This window comes from Talpa europaea, assembly GCF_964194135.1.
Source record: "Talpa europaea genome assembly, chromosome: 2".
NCBI classification, from domain to species: Eukaryota; Metazoa; Chordata; class Mammalia; order Eulipotyphla; family Talpidae; genus Talpa; species Talpa europaea.
The window spans coordinates 155,645,960-155,672,972 of NC_140068.1; positions in this window are offsets into that span (position 1 = coordinate 155,645,960).

The window sequence follows — 27,013 nt, forward strand, 5'->3', positions numbered from 1 at the left end:
ATCTGTCTGAAGCTCAAAAGCACACGCCCCGCCATGCGCCGAGCCCGGATGCTGACGGCCAAGCAGCAAAGGGGGCCTTTGATTCTCTCTCTCCTTTTTTAAAGCCAAAAAGTCTTCTAGGTTGGCATTAGCTTCACGCTCACAAAAGTATCAGAGACCCTAGAAGCACTAACATTTCGGCATTTGTGCATGAAGAAAATGAAAGCTGTACACAAGGGGTCTGGGTGGGTGCTGACCCGGCTCGGCCCCGAAGGATTGACAAGGTGATGTGTTGGCAGTGACCTCTGAAGACTTCTAGATGACCTCACCGCCCTTTGAAAGGGCCTGGTGGGCTGAATGGTCCCTGTGTGGGGTCCCACCCGACCCCCCACTCGGCTGCAGCGTGTACCCGGGGCTGCAGGATTGTTCGGATGCTCAGATTTTCAGGTGAGGGTGAGAAACAGAGAGTACTGGAGTATCCGTCTGAGAAAGAACTGGAGGATGTCGGCTACAGAGAGAGCTGCAGAATCTATCCAGAGAGAGGACGGAGTGTCCAGAGCAGAGAGAGGACTAGCAGCTGGAGGGGGAAGTGCGGATCTACACTAGCGAGAACGGGAGGGTGTGTAGTAGGGAGAGCACTGGAGATCTATGATCGGAAGGTAGCTGAGCACCCAAGCTACACAGAGTAATTGAGCATCAATAATAGGGGGAAGCTGGTGCACGTATGCGAGAGAGAGAACCAAGCATTTTCACTCCGAGAGTATTCAAGCATCCATATCCACGGTGCAGAGTGCTCGAGTATCAACACCCACGGTGCAGAGAGTACTCGCGTGTCAATACGGTGGAAGAAATGGAGAATGTATGCTAGAGCTACACGACCTTTGCTTGTGTAGCTGACAGGTAAAAACAAAAAACCAAATGTCAATGTCAGAAATGGCTGTGGAACACAGCAAGAGTGTCTGTGCGCCTCTAAGCACCGATCGATTTGATCACATCCATTGATCTGCATGCGGGTGCACCACTTAGTCGCTAGACATGCACACGGCTGCCTGCACCTGTGCCCGTGAAGGTGCATTTTCATGCGGATTCACACAGGCATTGGAGTCGTCAGTTGGGACGATTCTCCGCTGACTGTTTCCTTGAGAAAAAGGGAATGTAAATGCACCTGACTCACTGCCTGAGAAAAGTGCTCCACAGTGATTGCACAATGCGGGCAAAGGCGCCAAGAGCTGAGTCTGTGTTCCAGCGAAGAGGAAGTTCGGGCAGCTCACCTGCCCACCCCTCTCAGGTAAGCTCTGATGCTGCAGCGGCACCTGGCTCAGAGCTCCCGCCCGGGAGTCAGGGTGAGGAGCGCTAAATATACAGAAAGTGACTTCAGGGTTCAGAGACTGGATGTGGCTGTCGTCTCAGAGCAGCAGGCATGGCAGGGACCGGCAGGTGCAGGAGGTCAGGGGACAGGCCACAGGTGTGCCCTGGAGAGGAGCAGCAGAGGGTCAGCAGAAGGGGGTGCGTTTGCTCAGGCTTTGTGGTTTTGTGTCGGGCTCTCTCGCTGACTCTGGGGACACGTGGCTCTTGCGCTTGTCCTGTGGCTGGACCTGAGATCACCGGTAGCAAAAGCCTTTGCCAGCTCTTGTAACAATTAAACCATCCTGGAGGCCAAGAAGCCACAAACACACTCACATCTACAGCAGCAAAGTGGGGGGCGTTGTCACATGTTCACACAGAAGACCCCCCTCTGACAGCAGGGGTGAGCGCCGGCCTTGCTAGTCTCGATCCCTGCGGCTTCAGATCACAGGTGACCTCAGCCTCGCCAGGCGACACCGGCGGCCGGGGATCAACACCCATGTGCATTTATTTCAACATCTTAGCACACGCTGTCTCCAGCCTGATTTTATTATGCTTGACTCAGGGTTTTTTTCTCCTATGAGAAGCGACTTCAATATTTTTATCATTGAGGACAAGCATAAGACTTGTTGAAATTACATTCTTTTTTTTCTTAAGCACATTCGCCTTTATTTTTCCAAATCAGAAAATATCTGGACACGCCGCCAGCCTAACTGAGAGGTCCGCGGACAGAGGGAGTCTTGGCCAAGACGCGTCCTGCCTGGCAGAGAGAGAATTTCCTTCACAGAATGTTCCAGGAATTATGAAAATTGAGGCGCAGGGCCAGTTGCCCAGCTCGGGCACACACAGGAACAAAATCCTGGACAAGGGTACGTGTCTTTCTGCATTTCACACGGATCTAAACATGTCATTTGCCAGCGACGCCAAATTAGCGTGTTCTCCAGGACTCTGCTCGGGACGTGACTAAGGGCTGGGCAGCGCGGGGAGGGGCCCGTCACCACCTGAGTCATGATACAGTAAAACCGTGCAAACCATCCTGTCCTGGGCCCGAGAACTCCAGGGGCCCGGGTTGAGCTTGCAGGGCGTGGGGAGCCGAAAATCATAGGGATGTTATTTTCATTGTCATCAGATCATGGATTAGAAAATAAAACCTGGAGGGCCTCCCTGGTGGCTCAAGGGGTTTAGGTGCAGCTCTGTGAAGCTGTCTGCAGTCCCTGCAGCATGAGTTCAATCCCCAGCCAGGGAGCTGCCCACAGGGTCCAGCAGACCTCTCCTGTCTCCCCGCTGTTCCCCTCAGCAGTGGATTTCAGTGGATCCACCTGTTCTGTTCCCCACTCTGTCTCTGGGGAGTCCTCTCACCCCCCACACTTCTGGCCTGTACCCTAGCTCTGGTGTGTGCATCAATAAATAAAACTTTTAAAAATATATAGGCCAATTTAAAATTGAAAAAATAAAAATAAATTCCCCTAAAGAATCAACAGCAGGAGGTTGAACCAGTCCTTTTGTATTTTTATTTTCAAGTCTGTGTTCCTTCCCCGACCGCAGACTGGAGGCCACACGTCCTCAAACCTGCCCTCAGGACAAAGAGAGGTGGTTGCCTTTGTCCCAGAGTCCTCTCCCTTCACCCACCTACTGTATTTCTAGGGGAAGTCTCTCAGGAGAATGATCCAGTCTGTCTCTATGTCCACGCAAACGCGTTCCTCTTCATTATTTTCCTGGTATTTCATCCAGAAGCTTTTATTGCATAAAGTTTCCTTCTATTAAGCATACAATGCACTTATGGTTTGGAAATTTTCTACTCGTCAGTAATTTGTAATTTTATTGCCTCATTTCTCTGCTGCTGCATGTCGACAAGTATCACACCACATGTTGAAGCTCCACGGTGTCTCTCAGGATAGTAATTCAGGCAGTATTGTCAGGAACAAAGTTGGGGATCCCAGAATATCAAACAAGGCCACTAAACTCATGGGTCATAGGCCACGGAGCCAAAAACATTGACAGTACAACAAAAAAGTACATTTCAATATACAAAGAATTTTCCAAATTTACTTTGGTCATAGGTTGCCATGTTTCTAGAGTGTACCCCAGGTGCAGGGTTCAAGAAAATGGAGTTTCCTCATGTCCTTGCCTCTCGACATTGTGGTCGCTGTACCTGGCTAGGACTTTAGCTGTGTCCTGCAGGGACGCCAGGAGAGGCTGGCCTTGCAGGGATAAAGTGGCTAGCCCCCCGTCCACTCCACCGAATGGCCCTTTCAGGTCAGAGTTAGTCCTAAAGTAGACAGAAGCTTCCGGGAAGCATCATTCCAATTCCAGAGCCTCAGGGAAGACGTCTTCAAATCTGGTCCGTTAACTTTGTAAGATCGGCACGTTTGTTCTGGTCATTTTCAACCACCATGGTCCGAAACTTCTTTCCAGGTTTCATTCCAGGGGAAGCATAAAATGTCCCTCATCAAAAGTAGAAACCAGAATGAGGAGCACCCTAGCAAAGCAGATGGGGGGGGGGGGGCTGCTTTATAAAGAGACCAACAAACTCCATCAGCCCAGGGTCGATTGTGCAAGAAATAAAGAGAAACCACTGTCTCGAGGACCAGGTGAGGACGCATGAGCCTCACCATAGATTTTTATGGACAGCAACAGTCACCTAGTAATCGTAACCTAGAAATCATTGTAAAGGGATGATATACCTTACAAGTGATATTAAATAATTAGAAAGTAATATTATAAACAAATTGATTAAATCTATCCAAACATCCCATCCCCCAACGCCCCAGACCCAGAAATCCTCACTGGTGAGTTGAATCAAATATAAAGAGTATCAATCTGAAATAAATTATTTTTTAAGGTTTATTTATTTATGCATACAAGAGCTGGGGTACAGGCCAGAGGTGTGGGGGGTGAGAGGATTCACCAGAGACAGAGTGGGGAGCAGAAGAGGCAGATTGACTGAAGTACACTGCTGAGGGGAGCAGCAGGTGAGTCAGGAGAGGTCTGCTGTGCCCTGTGGGTAGCCCCCTGGCTGGGGATCACACTCATGCTGCAGTGGCTACCGATAGCTTCATAGTGCTGAGACTTAACCTCTTGTGCCACTAGGGAGGCCCATTAAATAAATTCTTTGAAAAAATCAATTACTTCTCAGCTGCTTTTCTTAAAAAGGAATAAATCTAATAGCAAAGCTTGGAAAAAAAAAGAAGAATTACAAGACAACAACCCATAATTAAATATTATCAAATTTAATTCATCTATGAGAATCCATCACAGCCAAGTGGAGTTGATTTTAGAATGCTGGTTTCAAAAATAAGAGCAGGATTTTCCATATTGTCAGAATGAAGAATATTATCATCTCAATAAAAACATTAAAATGTTGGACAGAATTAAATTCCTGATCACATTAAATATCGTCTACAAACAAGGATCGGAAGGGATCGTGCTCCGTGAAATAATCCAGAAGGAGAAAGAAAAATACCGGATGGTCTCAGTAACAGCAGGACGCAGGGAAACCAATCAAAGGATCATTGGAAAAAAAAAAAAAAAAGCAAGAGACAAAACCAGCAGGCAAACCATAAATTGGAGAGATTTAGCAGGGGAGGGAGAGGGATCAAAATAGGGGAGAGAAGAACCCGGGAGACTATGGTGATGGTTCTCGGGTGACTTGGTGGTGGGAATTTTATGGGGATTATACCTGCGCGGAGAATGAACAGTGATGTAAAAAACAGATAAATAAACATCTGAAAAAAGGAATGATAAAGGAAGGAAAAATTCCTCTCTATATACAGAGGGCATGGTTGCTGGTGCCGAAAGCCCTAAGGCATCTATAACGTGGTCTTTGAAAAGAATAAGTGAATTTGGTATGTTCACAAAGTACAAAGTTAATGATGAAAATAAATTATACTCGGCTATTAGCAGCAACACTTGGAGAATGAAATTTTAAAAATATATTTCCAATAAGGTCAAATTCCTAAAATACTTGGGAAAGCTAAAACGAGCCTGTGTAAGCGCTCAGTGAACTACACCAGAGAAGAAATCTCAAAGGCAAAATAAGTGGAGAAATAGACCCGTGGATTAGAATTATTAGCATCAATTTGATGGCAATTTTAACATGAGTGGAAGTGGGCCACGTTCCGTGGCACTGTTACTCGAGTACTTTTCGTTTGCCCGCATTACTGGCCTGCATGCTCCAAGCTAGCCTTGGGCTGTGGATGCAGAGCTGTGTCCTGTGAGGGCGCCTCAGCATTCCTCTCTTTACTGGGTTGGGGTGGGGGCACCGTCCCGTTCAGGGATTGCTTCTCAGCCACGCTGGTAAGTGGACTTGGGGCACCCTGGTCCCAACTAATTGCCTGTACCCATTCCCCAGCTTCCTCTGCAGCCGTGGGAGCTGCCCCATGTGCCAGGCTTGACCTGCTGAATCCTCACCTCCCTGCAGAAGTCCTGATGAACTTCTGCCTCTCGCCTACTCTGAGAGGATGATGGGGGCTGACGGGAAGATGACTTTGCTGTGTGTGTTGAGTTAGAAACTGTTCTGGCAGATTCTATTCACAGGCAGCAGACGAGAAAAGAATAGGAAGGATTTCCTTTACAGCCCAGCCGTTTAACGGGGCCGTGGAGTGCATCCGTCAGACAAGGTTGCTTTTGTGTCAAGAAACCGTGTTCCGTGACACCAAGTCCCTGATCAAACATGGCAGCAGTGGCTGGAGTGCTGGATGGGATCTCCCCGAATCATTAAACAAACCACACGCACATGGATCAGCTCAAAGACAAGCATCCTATTCAAGCACTTGGGCTGTCTGTTTGTTCTTAGGCTGATAATATTCTAGAAAAAAACAATGGCACTAGAGAATACTCATCTGGGCCTCCCCTGGTGGCGCAGCGGTTGAGCGCTGGGCTGCAAAGCTGCCCTCAGCCTCTGCAGCGCCGGTTCCATCCCTGGCCGCCAGTAAGGGTCGTGCAGGGCGTGCAGACCTCTCCTGCCGCCCGCTGCTCCCCTCAGCAGTGTCTTCGGTCCTTCTGCCTGTTCTGCTCCCTGCTCTGGCTCTGGTGAATTCTCTCACCCTCCCGAGCTTCTGACTATACCCAGTGCTTGTATAAATGAATAAATAAATCTTTAAAAAAAAAAAAAGAATACTCATCTGTGTGGCCTTTAATATGTGAAAATATGTTATCAGCCTAGAGCCTCCTGGTGGCTCAAGGTGTTAAGATGAAACCTATGAAGCAATCCGCAGCCACTGCAGCATGAGTTCGACCCCCAGCCAGGCAGCAACCCACATGGCGGGCAGACCTCTCCTGACTCGCCCGCTGCTCCCCTCAGCAGTGGATTTCAGTAGATCTGCCTGTTCTGCTCCCCGCTCTGTCTCTGGTGAATCTTCTCACCCCCAACTCTGGCCTGTACCCCAGCTCTTGCATGCATGCATAAATAAATAAATCTTAAAAAAAAATATGTTATCAGCTTTTTCTAATTCAGTGCAAAGCAGACAATGATTTAACATCCCAAATATAATACAGAATTGAATGTGATTTAAAGACTCCTGATGTGTTGCTAACGTGCACCTATCTGGGATCACCGTGGTAACCCGATGAGACGGTAGGTGATTCACATCCCCGCAGAGCCCTCTGTCATGGATGCCTTCTCCGTGGCTTGATCAGTTAAGTCTTTGGTTCCACCAGTGTGGTCAGCCTCTCCTCTGCGGCCACCGCCCTTTGCAGGCACCAACCCCCACGCCAGGGCGGCCGTTTGGAAGAGGAATCGCAAAACATGCTTACTATGGTTATCCCAGCTTCCTCTTATGTAAATAGAATGTCTAAATCATAACATTTTAAGCTAAAACAGCACTTTTTGAAAGTTCAAATTCTCTTGATCTATAAAAGTAATTTATGACTGCATCGTAGGCAAAACAAAGGTTACCAATCCATGGCCCAAATTATTAAATAGGAAAGACCAAGGTGAGCATAATTGTTTTTACATTTCTGACAGATACAATTTTTCAGGAGCTCTCGCTGAGCTAAAGGATGAGAGCTTGGAGCAGGGGCTGCCCCGAAGTGGGGCTGGGAGTGGTCAGCGTGCAGGGAGCTTGGAACTTCTGTGCACCCCTCTCGTGGCACCTATGGGGAGAGAAAACACCCTCTGTGTCCAGGCATGATGACCTTTGCTCACGTAGCTGACACGTAAAAACCAAAACCAAAACCATTCCAAGAGGCGGTTCCAGCGACGAGTAACTGACTGCCTCTCCTGCCCTTCTGTCTGGGTGTCCGGCAAAGGCGGGGGCTGGGTTCCTACATCTAACATTCGACATTGTTCTGGAAGGAAGCCTGGTTTCAATCTTGATTTATTTAGAGCTTTAAAACCTTTTTCTTTCAGATGAGTTTTGACTCACAGAAAAGGCACAGAAACAGGGCAGAGAATTAATTCCCGTCCGTTCCTGTCCAGGGTCTGAATGTTCTGGGTTGAAACGTGAACATCCAAGGTGATGATCAGGGCGGTGGATGAGCTCTGAGGGTGGAGCCCTCGTGCGTGGGATCCCCAGAAATGCCCATACACCCCATGGGGGAGACATTTGGAAGGTCCCGTCTGTAATCCAGAGAGTCCTCCCTGACCCACGCGCCAAGCTCTCACTTTCAACCCCCAGAACCAGGAGAAGCAAATTCCTGCAGTCTGTCAGCCCACGGGGGTACAAGGGCCTCACCCGGCTCCCCCTGGCGTCTACACCTCCCCAACTCTTAGTGCAATCGCCAAAGCCGGGGATGTAGTGTCAATGCAAGCTTTTAACCAGACTGAAGATGTCGGCTTAGCAGGAAGCCCCACGGCAGGCGTGATGAGGCATCGCAAAGACTGAGCAAGGAAGCTGCAGGATACTACGGAAGACAACACCACCACGTCCACGGCGAATATTACGAAATGTGATGTTGATCAATAGGACGCCACAATTGTGTGCTGCTCTGTAAGGGTGGACGGAGACGTCCATCCATTCACATCACCGACCATGACCTTCAAACCTGCAATGGAATTTTTATTGAGTTCTATTTTATGGAGGCAGCAGACATAGGCAAGCACTTCCCCAAGATCACAGAGTGGGTGGAGGAGAAATTTTTAATAGTCCCGGCTGGTGGAACTGAAGGGCAATTAGACAAGTGTATGTATATCCCCTTGGTGGAGCAGACACCCACGCTTTACACCTTTATTAAATGTGCAAAGCGCGCAGGCGTGACCCCACACACCTGGCACAGGTAACAGAACAGTTGCATGTTCCTTGTGCAATTCATAAAGTGAAGCTCAGACCTTGGGCAGGCGAAACCCTGTGAGCCTGGGGCGTCTCAGGACAGAGGTGTGTGACCCGCTCAGGTAACAGAATCAGTAGAGATTCTGGATCCAGCAGGGCCAGAACCCACCGGCTCTGTCCTGGCAGGGTCGGGGCACCAGAGAGAAAGGGAGATAAGGGCTTCACTGCAGGCAGTGGAGCCAGAGAGATAAGACCTGTTTTATGAGGTAATGAGAAGCCAAATATCAGCCATCAGGAAGTTCTGCTTGGCGGAGGGAAGACAGACGGTCAGGCACCGCTGGCTGAGCTTTATTTACTGAAGAAATTCAAGTTGGGAGAAAATCCTGAGCCTGGGATTTCAGGACCCGGTGCGGAGGCTGAAATGGCCAATAAAAAAGTTTTCGTCTTGGGCCTCCCTGGTGGCGCAAGGGTTAAGCACAGCGCTGTGAAGCTGTCTGCAGCCTCTGCAGCTCGAGTTCCATCCCCGGCCAGGGAGCTACCCACAGGGCGCAGCAGACCTCTCCTTTCTCCCCGCTGCTCCCCTCGGCAGTGGATTTCAGTCAGCCTGCCTGTTCTGCTCCCCACTCTGTCTCTGGTGGATCCTCTCACCCCCGCATCTCTGGCCTGTACCCCAGCTCTTGTATAAATAAATAAATAGATCTTTAAATTAAAAAAAGTTTTTGTCTTGATGCTGTTACTGAGGCTCCACAGCAGACACCGTGGGTGGAGATCACGGTTTGGCTTCTAAAAGGCGCCTCGAGATGCTTCCCTTACAAACTTGGACTGACCCCTCTGTGGATACTAAAGACAGTGGAGTGAAGTCAAGACAGGCGGCCCCGAGAGCTCAGCCCTGCGCGTGAAAGGGCTTTGCTGAGACCTGGTTCCCTGAGAGGCCTGGGAGGTTTGCAGAAACTTTAAACAATGCAGAATAACAGGATCCAGACAACACCAGAATTTTTTTCCCCCACAAACACAACAACAAAAGGTTGGTTTTGGATTAAGGAAATTAAATGACATGGTTTGAATTTATTTTCCTGTGTTGATACAACCTCAAATTGTCAAAACAAAATTTCAGTGAAATATATATATTTTCCATTTGTGGACTTTCACAGAGACGAGGGCGAAAGAAAAATAGAACGAGGATGTTATGTCTGGAAAAATAAAATGAGAAGGTTGATTTTAATGGGTGGATTAGTGACGATATTACTAGTACACAATGAGGGCATGAAGACTTTAAAACTAAGGGTGAGTTAGATTTCTCTGGTCCCTTCAACAGCCTTAATTATTTGTCATTGGTTTATTATTATTTGACTTAATTATTTGTCATTGGTTTATTATTATTTGACTTAATTATTTGTCATTGGTCAAAATAGCAGAATGTGTGATTCTATCTTTACAAACAAGACATGAAATGTATAGAATGAGGCAGACTCACAGACGCCTCAGAAGAAATCTCACAGAATTATAGATCATTAACATGAAGTATTTGAAACGGAATAAATAATATAGAATTTGAGACACTAAAACTCCTTCAAAATGGAGAGACTCGGGTTCTGGAAGACCGTCGCTTGGCATTGAAATCCTGCGTGTGCCCCTGTCCTGGGGACCTCAGCTACCACCCTTGGCAGGATGGGGCCAGCACCTCACCCTCTCAGGTAAAGAAATCAGCCCCCACACCCCCAGTCACCTTAATTAAATGTGAATTGTGTCCACAAAACTGTAATTGTGTCCAGAGGTGACTGTCAAGCCATGTTTTTATTGTAATTACCTGATTTGTTCAGCTTTAATCTTATTTATGTTTGAAGGCCAGCTGTTGAGATGTGGGGTGTGCCGGGGGGAGGCCCCCACGGCGGGCTGAGCGCCTGGACAGAGGGACCGGGAGGGTGGGGTCTCCCCGCCTGGCTAAACAAAAAGAAAAGCGTCACCCACGCATGATTGTCCTGGTCGCGGCCACTGACCGTTGACGACGGCCCCGTCACTTGGGGGGGGGCACGTAGGAACAGTTCTTTGCAGCTTTCCCTTCCTTGTCCTCACCGGCACCAGGGATGAGAATCATCCTCAGCCAGCAGGGGAGAAAGATGAGCAAAAGGACAGTGACAACCCGCACCCCCAAACTGCTTGCTGGTTTCTGCTTCGCAAACTTACTTGCCGTCAATTTTCCATCTTTTTCTACCTCGTGGAAACCTCCCCGGATGCACACCTTTGGCACTCGGTCGCCTTTGCTGGAGAAGAGGGATTTTTACACTGCGAGCCTCTGTCAGGCCACGCGGCTCCAGAAGCATTTTTATACCCACTCAGCCTCCATCACAAGCGATGACAAGGGAGGGAGTGAGCCCCACTGCCATGTGGGTGGGATGCGCTGCACCGCAGACTTGCACGTCATAAGAGAAACGGGTCCATGAAGCTGAAAAGAAGCAAATGGAAGGAGCAGAACTCGGTTTCTGACGTGTCCCCGCGTGAATCACACCAGCAAGCTGCTCGCATCTTCATGTTTTCAACTGCAGGGAAACACCTGGCTGGGGGCTTCCTGTGCTGGGCTTCCGTCTCCGTGGCCATAGCAAAGACATGGTGAAGTGAAGAGCTGGCGGGCTGCGGGGAGCACCGTGGGGTGCACCGGGAGCACCGTTCTGGGCTGGCAAGGGGCGTGCTGGACCGGGTTGACGTGCAGCAAGACGCGATTTCTGTACATTCAGGCTGATGGCGTTTAGGCCACAGAAGCGTAGCCCAAAGGGGGAAACGCTGGCTCTCGGGGCAAGACCAGCACTGTGATGTTCCAGCGCTTTATCCCTGCGTGGCACGGAACCCCCAGATTCGCCGGGCCAGACGCCAGTGGTCATTGTGTGCTTGTGGTTTTTAGGGGGGGAGCTGAGCAGATGAGATGAGATGGTCTCAGCTCCTCGCCCCTTTGGGTCTCACAAGGGCTGGACAGATTGATCTCAAACCCTTCTGCTGCTCTTATGGGGTGCTGTTGAGCACATGGGGGTCCCCCTTTGGTCACTGCCCCTGGAACTGGGAGTTCAATGCCTCAGAGACTGAATTTCACACCAGTGTTCCATCTGACTTTCACGCCAGATGCTGTTTACCAGTTTAGATTTTCTTAGTAATAGGATTTATTTGGGGGGGGGCACATGTGACTTTCTCTGCTTTACTTCTCAAGGCATTCCAACCCCCAGAGGTGACAGGAACCCCCCCACCCCCGAACATGCCTTCCTGACCAGAGGAAGTTCCCAGAGCGAATGATAATCGCTATGGTTCTGGGCCCAGATGTGGATTATTAGAACCACTTCAGCACATTTCATTTAAAATTCTTCCTGAAAGGATAAATACTTCCACATAGAGCCCATTATCACCAAATCAAATCTTAAACTCAAGAAAGAAACCTCAGGTATTGGGCAAGAATTGATAAAACTTCAGAGCTAGCTGGATGGCAGCATCATTGATTTTTAAATCTCTATCCTCGGGGCATCAATAGAGGATGTGGAGGGGCCCATGAGACCCCACAAAATAGCCACACAGGCCAGTCTGATGACTGGTGTTCCCAACGCCCCTCCTTCCCGCCCCCCCAGTGCTGAGATGAATCAAGACTCATAATTCGAGAATTGAAATGAAAACTCACGCTAAATTATACTGATAAGATATTGTACTTAGGGGCCTTCCTGGTGGCACAAGGGGTTGAGACGCAACCTATGAAGCTATCGGCAGCCTCTGCGGCACGGGTTCGATCCCCGCCAGGGAGCTACCCACAGGGCACAGCAGACCTCTCCTGTCTCCCCGCTGCTGCCCTCAGCAGTGGATTTCAGTTGATCCGCCTGTTCTGCTCCCCACTCTGTGTCCTCACCCTCCACACCTCTGGCCTGGACCCCAGCTCTTGTATGCATAAATAAAAATAAATCTTAAAAAACAAATGATACCGTACTTAAAGAGAATTTTGGTGTTCTACTTTCATGGTGGCCCTGGTGTGCTCATGCTGAATTTCACAGATGTGTTCTCAGTGAGTGGAATGTTCATTTTTTTAAAGACAAAGTCCAAAAATGGGTGGGTAAGAAGAACCTGCAAGGAACTTTGAGTGTGGGAAGGTTGCTTCTCTTTGTCTGAAGCGTGGATGCGGAGCAAAGCAACTGCCTGATTATTATCATTGTGTGAGGAAACCTGTGTAAGCAGAGATGCTGGCCAATACATGTTCAAATCTGTCATCTTCAAATTCATTGACTTGACCAGGGACCTGTTCTGTCCTGATCTAGAAGGCTTTGTTGTTCCCCACAACATGCTCCAACCAGGAGAGCAGGTGCTTCCGCCCAGTAGTGACCCCACAGCCTATAATCCCACCCTGTCCACACCAAACCCTCCATCCTCACCACGGGAGACACGTCTTTATGGCTGTGACATTGCACTGTCGTCTCGTGAAAGCCTCGGGTCTCCGTTGTTGAGAATCAACCTGTGTCTCTACTACACCGAGTTCACCGCTAAACACCCGATTCCGCACCTCTCCACACTGCCCCTCCATGTCCCTGTTTACTACTCCTTCCCTCCCTTTCCCTTCTGGTAACCACTCGTTTGGTCTTACCGCCTCAAAGTTTATTTTTGTCTTGTTTCTTCATTTGTTTGGTTTCTCCGGAGACCACACAGGAGTGAGTCATGGTGCCGTCTTCCTCTGGCCGGCTGATTTCATCAAGCACAATCCTTGGCAGGTCCATCTGCGTTCTTGCAAACAGCAGGACTTCAACTTTTCAGTGCTGAGTAGTATTCCACGGTGTGTACACCACACATGGTATCTGCCCATTCCCCCATCCATGCGTTGTTTCCAGTTCTTGGCGATGGTGAGCAATGCCGCAGCGAGGATGCACTTTCATGCACAGGTTCAAATGAGTGTTTTTGTAGCTGTCTATAAACACCCCCAGTGTGGGGTTACTGGATCATATGGAATATCTATCTTTGATTTTTCGAGGCATCTCCATTCTGCTTGTCATACACGCTTGAGAGCCCCACTACCATTATCTGGGCTCCTTTCTCCCCACATCATCTACACTTGCTGCTTCTTGTCTTTTGGATAATAGCTATTCTCACAGGTGTGAGGCGATATCTCATTGTGGTTTCGATTTGCATTTCCCTAATAATAAGAAGCGATGAGTATCTCTTCTTGGGCCTTTGGCCATCTCTGTGTCTTCTTTGGAAAAGTGTCTGTTCAGATCTTCTGCCCACTTTTTAATTGGGTTGTTTCTTACTGTTGAGTTTTTTTTTGTTCTTTATACATTTTGGATGTTTGTCCCTTGTCAGATGCACGACGTGGAAAGTCCTCCCACCATCTGTAAGGTGTTTTTTTCTTTTTGATGCAAGATCCTTTCCTGCTTGGGAGTTTTTTAGTTTGATGTCATCCTATTTGTTTATTTTTTCATTTGTTCCCCTCACCGTTGGGGTGGAGTCCTCCAAAACATCCACCTACGTTTTCTTCTGTGTATTTTCTGGTTTCAGGTCTTAGGTCCAAGTCTTTAGTCCATCCTGAATTGATGTTTGATGCGGTGTGAGGTAGTTGTTCAGTTTCATTCTGTTGTGACATGTTTTTAGAAGATCGATGTTCCAAACATCCACATCCTGTTACACTTATCAGCATCTTAGCAAACCTACAGGAACAATGTTTAAATTGGTGTGATGTTGACCCACCCAAAACATGTTTCAAAGTCCATTTAACATTAACCATTTTCGGGATGTTCTATAGCCTGAGCTGTGGTCTCTCAGAACATTTCATTGGTGAGATTTGGGAGGGAGCTGGTTGTTGTTTTGGAAAGGTCAAAATTATGTCTATTTGATGCCAGTGTAAGCATGCAAGATTTACAAAAGCTAAGTTTCTAGGGTAGTAACATTTTTAAAGTGAAGTAAAATCAAGTAAATCTGCATGTGAGTGAGAGGTTTAATGGTTTACAAGAACCTTCATTTCGATAGCAGTTAACTCTCCAGGGGAATGTTAGCTGACACACAGCTAATGCTTAAACATGATGGTCTTTTCCAATGAGTTTTTTATTTCTAAATTCCCATTCTCTCTAATAAATACTTAGGCCAATGTGCTTCTATTTCCCCTGCAAATTTGGTTGCCGATCCTTCTATTTTACCAACTCTCTATTCCAATTGGATCTTAGGATCTTTGCCCTGAAGTCAAATGACTTAGCAAAGGAAGTCATGCAGTAAGATTTAAATAGTAATGACAAATATTTTGAAATATTTAACAATGGCAACTTTTTAGTCATTTTTTCCAAATGTGTAAAATAAGCAAACACACTTAACAAAACAACAATAGTAAAAAGTCAGCGCACTAAACAGAGACAGTCAACAGCTGGTCGAAAATTGAATTGAACTTCATCCAGAGACAATAGAAAAAGGAAATTAAAGGCTTCACATTGCTTATAGGAGGCCAGAGTAAAGCCAACTGCCTTTTGGGGTCATTAAAACATCTTGAACAATTTTCCAAAGATTTTTGGTTCAAGAAGCCCTAAAAGAAGATTTTGCCATGCAGAAATTTAATCCGTATGTTTCTGACTCACTTGTACTTAAGTCATCAAACAGTCTTGTGCAAGAACTATTTGATTTCTAAGAAATCGTTGGAGCCTTCTGCACAAGTCTGCTCATTGTCTTTGAAGTAAGGGTTGCAGAACTGAAATACTTGACTTGCTGTTGGAAACTGAGCTTTCAACTTTTTGTGCAATCATGAGAACTCAGATTCTAGAGGAGATTTACAATGCAACTAACATCCAACTCGAAGAACAATGTCTCTTAGCTGTGATTGGTAGATCACACTTTAATTGCTTCTTGATGATTTTCAGCGACAGGGAGCTCATTGTTTCAAAAGAAACCTTTCCTCATCAAGTCTCACCCTCCCCCTTCTCTGTCATATGTGGTGTCCATAATATGAGAACAAGTGTGGTTGTGGCTGCGGGTGTGACTTACACACCTGTCCAGAGTGCTTCCTGGCACCTTACTGCTTGATTCTGGTTATTTGGAGATTTTCTTGATGTAGAGAAACTCTCTTGAGTTTGAAACACAGTTTTGTCTTAGAAAAGCTTATTTAAGCTTTTTGTTTAATAGGTAAAGACTGGGCCTTATGTGCATACGTGTTTCCATTTAACCCACATCCTACCCCATCAGGGAATACAACAGCCTCTGTGAATGGAAGGGTGGAATTCAGAGAATTAATTAGTTTTAATGAAGATTCATGACTGTAGAAGAGTTCTTGTGGTCAAACCCGGGTCTCCTTCATTCCAGAGTCTCATCTTTCCTGTGCATTGGACTGATTTCTAACTAAAATTTCCTCATAAGCTCCGTCTATGATGAGTAGATATAATAAAACATGAGTTTTGCACTCTCACATATAAACTTCAATGTTTCAGATTTGTCTCATTAGACATCAGGTTGAATCACATAAAAGAATTGTTTTTGTCAGTAAATTTTAGGACCTAGTTTAACATAAAGATATCCTTGATGCTTTTCAGGGGGTAAGTTTTGTGGTTGAAAATTTCTGGCCATGCATACTTAAGCTCCGTAGGTTAACCTTTGGCTTGTAGTAAACTGTGCTTTCTTCAAAAGTTAGGAGAGAAGATGTAACAGATGTTTGTCGTAGTGTAAGACTTAACGGAACAGATCCCAAACTCAAGTTCATATGGACAATACCAGCCTTGGGGTCCTCCCTTCCCACTTGCTTTATATGGAGGAACAAATCCATCACCAAGCTCTGGCTGGGCCCTGATGTGCAGACACCAAGATATTCCCTTCCAAGAGCTTTTCATTGTGTGATGGAGATTATCTTCTTAATGCTCTGCCGTGGTTCAAGCACCCACATTCTGACTTCCTGGCTCTAATTCTTGCTCCCCCCCCTCCTTTCACTGCTCTCTTAATTGTCTTGATTCCTGGACGACACAAAGACTTCCTAGCTGAAAATGTGACTTCTCTCAGCTCCCTTCGCAATAGCTCTTTGGAATGTTCTTGTTTTCTGTTCCCAGGATGACAGCAAAATCTCTCAGGCAGAAAGCATCTTTTTGACAAGTAAACCTGGATTCCAATTTCAGAGTTACCCATATGTCACTGCTCAAATTAGCTGATTAATCATCAGAACTCTGTGTTGTCCTTAATATCTTTGTTTTTATAATGATGTTTCAAACACTACGCTTAAGTGCTAGAATAGTTTAAGGTAAGAAGCAAGATACTATGCTACTATGCATAATTACTAAAACAGCACTCTTTACAATGACTTTAATCATAACCTTCACTCGCTATGTATCAAGCGCCCACTTCATTTGAAAGAGAAGAAAGTTGCAATGAAAATTTTCAGTCAATTATATCTTCATGAGTCATTTTGATGGAGAGTTGGATGATATGAAAGAAAACCAGCAACAGCAGCATGTGAGCCATAGGTTTGATTGATGATTGAAATGAGCTTTGCTATGAAAACAGGAATGGTTATACTTGAAGGGATAATGGGTGAGAATTTGGCAAAATGCAGGGGTGCAACATTCTGGTAGGGTAGATAAAAACTGTACTATGGGAGTAGATATCTCTCTGAGCAAGGGATATGGATTGAGATATCACAAGACTGAGCTCAAACATGTCAACAGGAATTATAGCATCAAAAGGTACGGAGCAGATGCACTTTAGAAATTGCCTCATTCAGACATTGTGAATTTACAGAGAATTAACTCAAAGCCCCAGGGTTTCACAAGTTGGTTCCCATTTAGCCAGGACACGACTCATGAGCCAGCTCTCTAAATCCCATGCCTTTTCCAGTTATGTGGTTTACTTTGGCTTAGCGTGTGTTGGAAGGAACGGTAGCAAAATGGGGGCTTTGGAGATTTAGTCAACCGTACGCGCTAGTGAATCCCAGACCCCAGGACTGTCTGCTGCCACAGTCAGCAGCTGTGTGAAATCCTTGAGACCAAAGTCTGCCCATGGTTGTGAGACTCACACAGCCTTCATTCACTAAGACAATTCCATTTTAACAGAAAAATCCAAGGTGAGATCCCACAGCTAAATTTCCATTGTAATAAATAAAGATTTTAACTGGGAACAAAATGTTTGATTGTGGATCAGACAAGTTTCAGATCCAGACAAGAGGAAACCTGAAATCGGGTGGAGCGAGTAAACTTTGGCAATGGTTATGGTATTGATCTTGAGTATTAAATATGGATTGTGTGTACAAGTGTCTATAATATCACCCTAAACCAAATCAAAGGCAGTCTTATTGGTGAAACTATAATTACTATTCTCCTAATTCATGATATCAGGGTGCCAAAGCTCATTAAAGGAACACATGAAGGCTCAATCATCATTTGAAAGCTTTGGAAAAGTTGCCATAAGAACTATCACAACTGGTTTTAGATTTCAGACTAGGGGCAGGGACTTAAAAGTTGGGCAAGTTCTCACAGGATCTTAGAGCTGCCTCGTTTCCTCATTTCTCCCTGAATAAAGAAACATAAAGTGAATGACTGTTACCTTAGCAAGAAAGTCAGGTCGAGAAGTAGCTTGAACTATAAACTGTTACAATCCCATAGACTGTTTCCTTTATATTTTTTCTTTTTAAATAAACATAGATTCTCCTTTTTAAACATTCATTTTCCAACAGTATTAAACATACTCACGGCACAAGACTTATGAGAGACATTTATAACTTGAGTAGAAAATTAAAGCATACATACTAGGTGCCATCTTTATTTTTAAGCTTTTGTTCACAAATCCCAAATGCAAAATCTCTCAAGAATTTAGAATCCAATGAAAAGCCAAAGGGGAAAAAAGGAACAAAGAGCCGCTAAAGAAGAATTTACCTTCCTTTAAAATAATCACACTTCTTTTTTTTAATAAAGCACGGGGTACAGTCAGAAGCGCGGGAGGGTGAGGGAATTCACCAGAGCCAGAGCGGGGAGCAGAACAGGCAGACAGACGAAGTACACTGCTGAGGGGAGCAGCGGGCAGCAGGAGAGGTCTGCGCGCCATGTGGGACCCTTGCTGGCGGCCGGGGATTGAACCGGCACTGCAGAGGCTGCGGGCAGCTTCGCAGCCCAGTGCTCAACTGCTGCACCACCAGGGGAGGCCCTAAAATAATCACACTTCTATTTCCTGTTACCTATTTATATTATTAGGAACATAGAGATAAAGGGAGATAAATCCAACTTCTGGGGTTTAACTGAAACCTATTGTTTTGCAGAAGAATGATCCAATCACTCCCGATGATAAGTCATTGGGGAGATCAAGCCCAGAAATCAGCCTCCCACCCAGATCCTAGCGCTCTTTCCTTGTTCTGGGGTGTGCTCTTTCTGCCAAACTGGTAATAGTGAGTTTCAATGACAACAGTAACGACTTGATTCGCTTTTACAAATACAGCCAGTTGCAAACTACAGTATAATTGGCGCTTCTAGACAGTCATTTTAAACCTGCATTTTGCATCCATCCAGACTATCACAAATACGAGAGACTGTGCCAAGATTTGCAAAACTACCAAGCATCTATACAAACACGATCACCTTATAGCCTCTCAGCTACCTGGGAGGGAGTTAAATAAAAGCAAATATCAGGAGGATCATCTTCTCCCAGACATGACCAGGTGGGTAAACTGCAGATTTAGACCTTGAATGTCAGCACCCCGGCCCCCCAGCCAGCAGCCAGGATTCAGTCACAGTGACTTAGAAGCAACCAGACTCTGAAAAACTCTTAAAACTGCTCATTATCAACGTCTTTATAACCCAATCACTACAATCCTGAGAAGAAAAGAAACCTCTTCTCACTGAATTTTACTAGACAAATGGTGTCACTCTCAGTCTAGGATGATGTAGTTATTATATTAACACACAAATACCTGGATCCTGGAGACGCTCCTGTCAGAGCACAGCTGCCTGGTCTTGCCCATGTGAGTGATGGAAACATCCAGCGCACGTGGGGGTGGACAGCTACTGCCGGGAAGCTGGGCTGGCCCCAAGTCTTCTAGTTCTCCCTTCAAGGTGACTTCCACAACAGACTTTTCCTGAATTCAAAGAAAAAGTGCTGCTATGTCATCTTTCCTCGTATGATGCATCGCCTATAATTACGTAACAAATCTACGCAGAACTTCCTGCTGTATTTACATTTTTCTTTCAGTGGTTCTGCCACCACCATCTTTTAAAATATTGTTCCAAACTCCAGAAACCTATGAACTCATGATGTCAGAGGTGACTTAGGCAAGAATACTTGCCTTCACACCAAATGGTATTTACCCAATTTAAACAAGTCTCTGCAAAGAGAGACATGAATGATAGCGGGTGTCAGGCGAAGGCGTGGCCGTGCGTATTTAATATTTATTTCTGGCATCTGAAAACATATCTCCTTTTAATTAATTTCCCTGCCACAACTGTCTGCGGTGCTCGTCCTGTAGGTCTTCCTCCAAGGAAGACTGTATTTGGCAACCCCTCGCCCCGGTCCTGGATTCTGTACAAGGAGCGTGAGCCAGGCACCCTGCTCTCTGCAGCTTGACAGCATGCAACTTGCTTTTTGTTGATTCCCTCCAAACATTCCCTTTCGATTCTTTCTCTTTATGTCCTTCTGTTATTTTAATGCTTTCATTTTCCATTTCAACCCGCCGTCAGCATTTGCTGTGCTCAGCCCACGAGTCCCTGCACAGCTTCCTCTGTTTTGTGGGCAAGAGCAACTGTGATCACATCCTGGGAGGTGGAAAGATGATGCATTTAGGTAAAATCGATGCTGGAAAAGCGACCTGCTTCCCTAACAGAGGTTGGGGCTGCATTCACAGGCCGGGAAGCTCGCCGGAGGGGGACTTGTTTGGGGATTCTTCCCCCAAGGGAAGGTTCACTCCGTCCCCTCCTCAGAACCTGTTTGTGGAGCCCTCTTATGCAACCAGCATGATGTGGGAAGAGCGGATTAGGAGCATCATAATAGGCACAAAAATAGGGCCAATTTTCACATTACACAGCTAAATTGGAAAGGAAGGAAACAAAGACATCGGTGGATGAAATTAATGTAATTGGAGAACACTGTAGCCAGAGTGGTTGGTTTGCTCTAATCTTGTACACGATATAAAAATGCGCTCGTAAATGGGCCCCAGCTGCACGTCATCACAGTCAGCGGCGAAACTGAGGCCCCAGTGCCGACCCAGGAGACCACAGCCGCAAGCCTGCTGGGGGGACGCGGCCGGAACCCAGGGGCACACGGGCGGGGCACAGCCTGAAATCCCAGGGTCCGCCTGGCTGAGGAGTGAGGTGCTGGGAAGTCCCTTCCAGCCCGACACTCTTTCCCTTTTAAATGTTGCTCTATGAAAGGGGCGCAGATGCCAGCCTCACGCCCTCTGTCTGCTCCTCAACACCTCGTCCCTGAGGCCCTGCAAGGGTGCTGGTACCAGCCTGGAGGGAGAGCTGGTGTCTTGTCTGTTTTAGACGGATTTGCATGTGGCAGCTTATGACGCTGCTGGTTTTCTGCCAGATTTTTAAAAAAGATTTATTTTATTTATTTATGCATACAAGAGCTGGGGTGCAGGCCAGAGGTGCAGGAGAAGGGGTAAGACAGAGCAGGGAGCAGAACAAGTGGATCCACTGAAATCCACTGCTGAGGGGAGCAGCGGGGAGACAAGAGAGGTCTGTTGCGCCATGTGGGTAGCTCCCTGGTGGGGATTAAACTCAGGCCGCAGCGGTGACAGCCTGAGACTCAACCCCTAGGCCCCAGGGAGGCCCATGGTGAAGTATCTTGAAAAGCAACCAGGTACAATGTCTTCACACGTGGTCTATGTCAAGATTCAGTGTATTCAAGGCTTGTCCTAAAACACATGTTGGTCTTACAATGCTGCAATTTTGAATGATGGGCATTGGCTGTTGTCCGATTTCCCTGCCCATCCAGCTGAGCAAAATGTCTGGCTGGTCACTGCCCATTACTCTGAGCCCCGACATGGACGCAGCCACAAACCCCAGCTGGGTCTCCAGCCAGATGAGCGTGCACATGGACACACACTCTTCACAGGAGAGTCACCGGCTTCTTTCTACTGCTTTGGAGTAGAGGCTGTTATACTTATTTAGCACTGGGCTGGTTGTGGCTGTGAACCCTCCTCGGCGACAGCATTTGTCTATTAAATGAGTGCAGGCGGCAGGGCCGGAATGGAAAAGGAAAGCGTTGAGTGACCTTGTGTCTCCCCGGGAAGGTCATCACAGGGAGGGCACCTGACCAGGCCCTGGGGTCGCCCGTCCCGCTCAGGCAGCTTCCCCGCAGGACTTGGAGCAGAGGAAGCCGCGGCTAAGCAACCTCACCCTGGGCGACTTTTTTCGGATGCTTGAGGGAGGGTGTAGGGGAAGTAAAAATTCAGGTGTTTCCGCCCTCCCGCCATTAGATTAAATGCACGCCTGATGGCGCACACCTGGGGTGGGGTGTGGGCACACGCAGGTGGGCGCACCTGGGCTGGGACTGGGCCTGTAAGAACAGAACCACCAGGAGGACAACAAGCAGAGAGCGGAAAGGAACCAGCAGGTAAACAGAGGCCACGAGACTGGCGGGGGCCTGGGGCCTGCCAACCTCCCAGCCCCCCGGGCCCCCTGCCTGCTGTGTCCCTGGTAAATCCCAGGAAAACCCAGGAAAAAACATCGAGGGCTCCTTCACCCGTCTGCGTGGGTCATAGAGACCCTGCCCTGGCCCCTCCTGCCATCACAGAGGGTCTCAGGGATTTCACGGTGACTCGAAGCATCATCTTGCTGCTGCGGCTGACACGGCCCCGGCGCCCGCATGGGAACACAGGCTCGGGGTGCGCTCCGCGCCGGGACGGCCACCCTCGCCCCGCAGGGAACTCGTCCTGTGACAGGGCAGCCCCGATAGACAATGGGTTGCCTGACCGTGGGTCCACACCGGTGCCCTTAAAGGAGGCTTATGAATGCTGAACTGCAGACACACACTAAAGGCTGATAAAGGGATTATTTACAAGGAGGGGAAATGAGGAAATGAATAACTCAGGGAGAAAGAGGGAGGTGAATTCGTAAATGCGTCCTACCTGCTCTGCCCACCTGGAATCCCAATGACCCGCCGAGCTGGCGAGCAGCGTTGCACGTCGGGTGGCCAGGAGGCCCGCCCCAGCCCCCAAGGCCCGTCATATTCCCAAACAGAAAAGCATGGCTGCTTCACTCCACCCTCAGGTCCTCGCACCCTCCCTTCGGGGATCCTGGGATTTGTAGTTCCCAGGGTCCTGATGGCCTGGGGGTGGAGTCCACAAAGCCCTGTGGAGTTTGCTCAGGACATCCCTTCCCCCTAACAGTCCCGCTGGGGTCCAGACGCGTCTGTCCCAAGAGCTCGCAGCATGGGGCTCTCTGGACCACCCTGAATCGATGCTGTCTTGGTTCCTTGTCTGTCCCGTCCCAAATGCAAACTCCCGGAGCCCCCAGTCCACCGCGTGCTGCTCCCCATCCTTGGCTGCGTCCTCAGGGGTGAGTCGTGCGTGAGGAATCAAGGGCTGAGTGTTTCAGCTCGAGGACTACTGACTTGGCGTATTCCAGGAACACTTCTGAATGCTCAGGCTGCAGGTTGTTCAGAGATCATTTGCATTTTTCAGAATAAAACACTCATTCAAAGGGGCGTGTGTCCCCCTGTTCACGGCAGCCCTACGCACAGCAGCCCAGCCGAGGGCAGCCTAAGCGCCCAGGACAGAGGAGGGGATAGGAAGATGGGGCAGATATACCGGGGGCACTATTGAAGCAGTCACCCCCAAAGTAGCTCTTCTTCCTACTTGTTTGAGCAAATTTCCAAGCAAGGGTGGGCTGGAGGCGGCTGGCAGCAGATTTCACCGTGGCGCCGGACACGCGGGAGACCCAAATGGAATTTGTGGCTGCATCTATGACAAGGCTCAACTCAATAAATCTTTTTTTAAGATTATGCATACAAGAGCTGGGGCACAGGCCAGAGGTGTAGGGGTGAGAGGATTCACAGAGCGGGAAGCAGAACAGGTGGATCCACTGAAATCCACTGCTGAGGGGAGCAGCAGGAGACAGGAGAGGTCTGCTGTGCCCTGTGGGTCAGCTCCCTGGCCAGGGATCCAACTCAGGTCGTGGCGATGACAGCCTGAGACTTAACCCCTAGGCCACCAGGGAGCCTCAACTCTCCGGCCTTGTCCTCTGAACTATCCCCAGTGAGTAAGCACAAGAGGTCAGTCACTCAGCCGATGCAGAGCCGATATAGCACCCCCAGGCCTCGAGGGACGGAGGAGGGTGACGCACACGCAGGGCTCGTGCGTGTCTGTGGAGAGCCTGAAGCTGCTTGGCTGGCGGCAAGACGTGGAGGCCCGTGCTGAAGTCATTGTGGTATTTTTAAAATGAGAAATCAGGGCATGTGCAAGAAGAATTTAAAAAGGGATCATCAGCGAGAGAGCAGTTGGAAAGGATAAAAATGGAGACTTGCACAGAGCAGGAAAGATCAATTAAATAATCAAAGTCGAACGAAGAGACGAGAACAGAGTCGGGGAAAAGTGAGTTGACCCCGAAAGGTGCATAGTTTTGAATCGTGGCGAGATAATGATAAATAACTTTTAATTACTTTTTATAATGAGGAGTTTATTTAGAAGAAGGCATTGTGTTTTCAGATTAGATTTGAGCTTTGTACATGAAAAGATGAATGTTCTAAAAAATAAAATAAAAACAGATCTTCAAAAGCATGTCTGTGCTTTCCACAATGAATAGCAGAAAAACACTTACCTTAAACAGAAAAAAAAAAAATATGGGGGACTTTCTTAAAGATTCTTAATAGAAAGAAAAATCATAACTGGTAATTAGTTCATCGCAACCTGCCAGAGGGAGTTTGTCCCAACCTGCCGGGGCAGAAGCAAACTAGTATTTCAAGAAGATAGTTAAAAATAATAGGGAAAAGGCCGCCAGCGCTGTCGTCTTCACCTGTATCCAAAATAGCCGTGCGGCGCGAAGGCTGAGCCCGCGCTGAGTAACCAGGATGTGTTCCAAACGCCTCTGCTCGGTGTCTCCGTTGTGAAACGCTCTGGCCCTGGGGTTTCACTTGTTGCACCTGGAACCGTGGACAGGGAAGGGAGCCGCGGTGCCTCCGCCCCCGTGTCATCGCCCCTCTGAAGCCACGTCTGTGTGATTCATTGATAGCGCTGGGCGCTGCGGAGCCCAGCTTGAGCGCTGCAAACCCACCCCTGGCAGGGTAATGTATTTATTGCTAACAACTAAAAGGTGCTGGGAATGGATCCTCCACCTTTTGCATAAGCCAAAGGAGCTTTATTTCTTTCGGTAACAACGCCAACCACATGGCGTGAAAACTCCTCTTTTTCCTTCTATCACGTGTCTCTTGCTCATACGGAGTGGAACAGCAGTTCCCTCGGCATTTAGAACTAGCCCTGATCTTCAAGCATCGGCGTGCGTTTTTGCTCACCACCTAGGAGTCTCCTGGGAGCCGGCCTGGAATCAGCAGGGAGTTGAGATGGTAAACGTAAACATAACTTTAACACACATGCATATGTGCAAGCTATGTACTTCCCTGGCTAACACGTCTACATATTGTGAGGCCGGGAGTTTCAAAACCTGGAGCCAGCCCTCTAAATGCAGAAGCAAAGTTAGGACCTTAGAATCGGTGTGCACAGGATCTACCCCTCTCACCAGAGGGTTTTTTTTTTTTAGATATTCGACTCTATGGATAGCTCCATTTCATTTTTTTTTTATTATTTATGAAGCACGCATGAAAATATCATGGAATATAATAAGTAGCTTCAGGATAAAAACGATCTCTTTGGATTCTTTGAGATCAAAAATGAAATGAATCCTGACTTTTAAGTTACCAATTTTATATATATCATCATGTTCAGTTATCAACATCTGATGTATATTAGATAGATGATTTACATAGAAAAAAACTTTCCAAAAATAACAGACTATGAAAAATATGGAGGTGACCAGAGGAATCGGGGAGGCAGGGACAGAGGGGTGATGTGACCGGGGTGGGTGTGTGGTGGGTGCACGAAACAGGTGTAGGGGTGCGAAACTGCACTCCCTAAATTATGCAGCTTTGTAGATTAATGGCAAATCAGTCCAGTTTGATTAAAAATAAGAAACACTTTACCAAGCTACTCAAGCACGCATTTTATTCAGCACCTACATTGTATCATCTGTCAGTCCCGATGCCCAGGCTTTATAAAGCCAGATACGCACCGTTTGCCCAAAATCCTGGGTGCCGGGTGTGTTTTGGGTTTCTGGTTTATTTTCCATGTCTTAGGAGCAGACACAGACAGAATATCGTCTCGCAAACCCCTCCCAAGACTTCCAGGATTCATAGACCCACAGGACACGCCTCAACCCTCATCCCAAATTGAACAGATAAAAACTGAAGACTGTTTTCATGTTGTCAAATAGTTTTGCTGCCAAATGAATTCATGTTGGGTAAGACCTGGCTGTCAGATTTACATCTGTAACATGTATGTGTCTGTCTAGCCTGCGCACAGACGTGTGCGTGTGTGTGTGTGTGTGTGCGTGTGTGTGGGCTAGTGGTGGTAGCTGTGTGTGAATTCACAGTTTGCGTCTCCTTCCAAGAGAAAAGAATAGAAATCTGTATTTTAATTCTCCCTGTGCACAGAAACATGCACTAAAATCTCAGCACGTGTCTAGCAGGGCGATTATTTCCCTAAGTTGTTAAGAAGTTGCCCTGCAGTTTTTTGTTTGGTTTTGTTTTTTTGCCTACGTGTTTTGAGAATGGCTCGTAGGGACAGAAAAAAAGCAGGCTTTCCTCTGGAAGAAAATGCTCGTCTCCTTTTAATCTTCTGATTTCATCTGCAATGAGAGGAAAGGAACATTTTTCACCCGTTCAGCCGACATCCTGGCGGGAGCTGGCCCGGCTGGCAGGAGCTGGCTGCCATTCCCTTCCCGCCTCCTCTGCCTTCTCTGCCCCACCCCCGTTTTCCCCCTTTTCTTTCTTGATTTATTTTCCCAGATGGGCTAATTCATTAAATGGAGGGTAAGTTAAAATGCGCCCGCCGCGAAGAGGTTGCCGACACTCTCCGAGCACCCGGCACCGAGGACACCGCTTAGCCGTGTGGGGCGGCGGATCCATCACCCACTTCCCTGCTCCCTGGGTGCCCCGGGCCCCCCACTCTGCAGCTGAGACCCAAACCAGCCACGTGCTTGCCCAAGCCCAGCTTTTCGAGCCCAGCTTCCGCGCGGGAGAGGCCGGCCCGGCCTGAGGTACGGCTGGTCTTGAAACTTCCTCGATTCAAAGGCTGACAGACAGCCTGCAGCGCTGCGGCTTTTTGCCTACATGCTTTGCCACTAGGATGTTTTGAGAACGGTTCGCAGGGACAGGAACAGAGCAGGCTTTTCTCTAAAAGAAAATCCACATCTCTAATGACGTGTGACACTCGCTGCTTGGTCCCGAATCCGCTGAGCCTCGGGCTGCTCCGGATGGGGGTGGAGGCCGCAGCCCGGCTCCAGAGCTCAGGGTGGGATGGCAGAGGGAGGGGA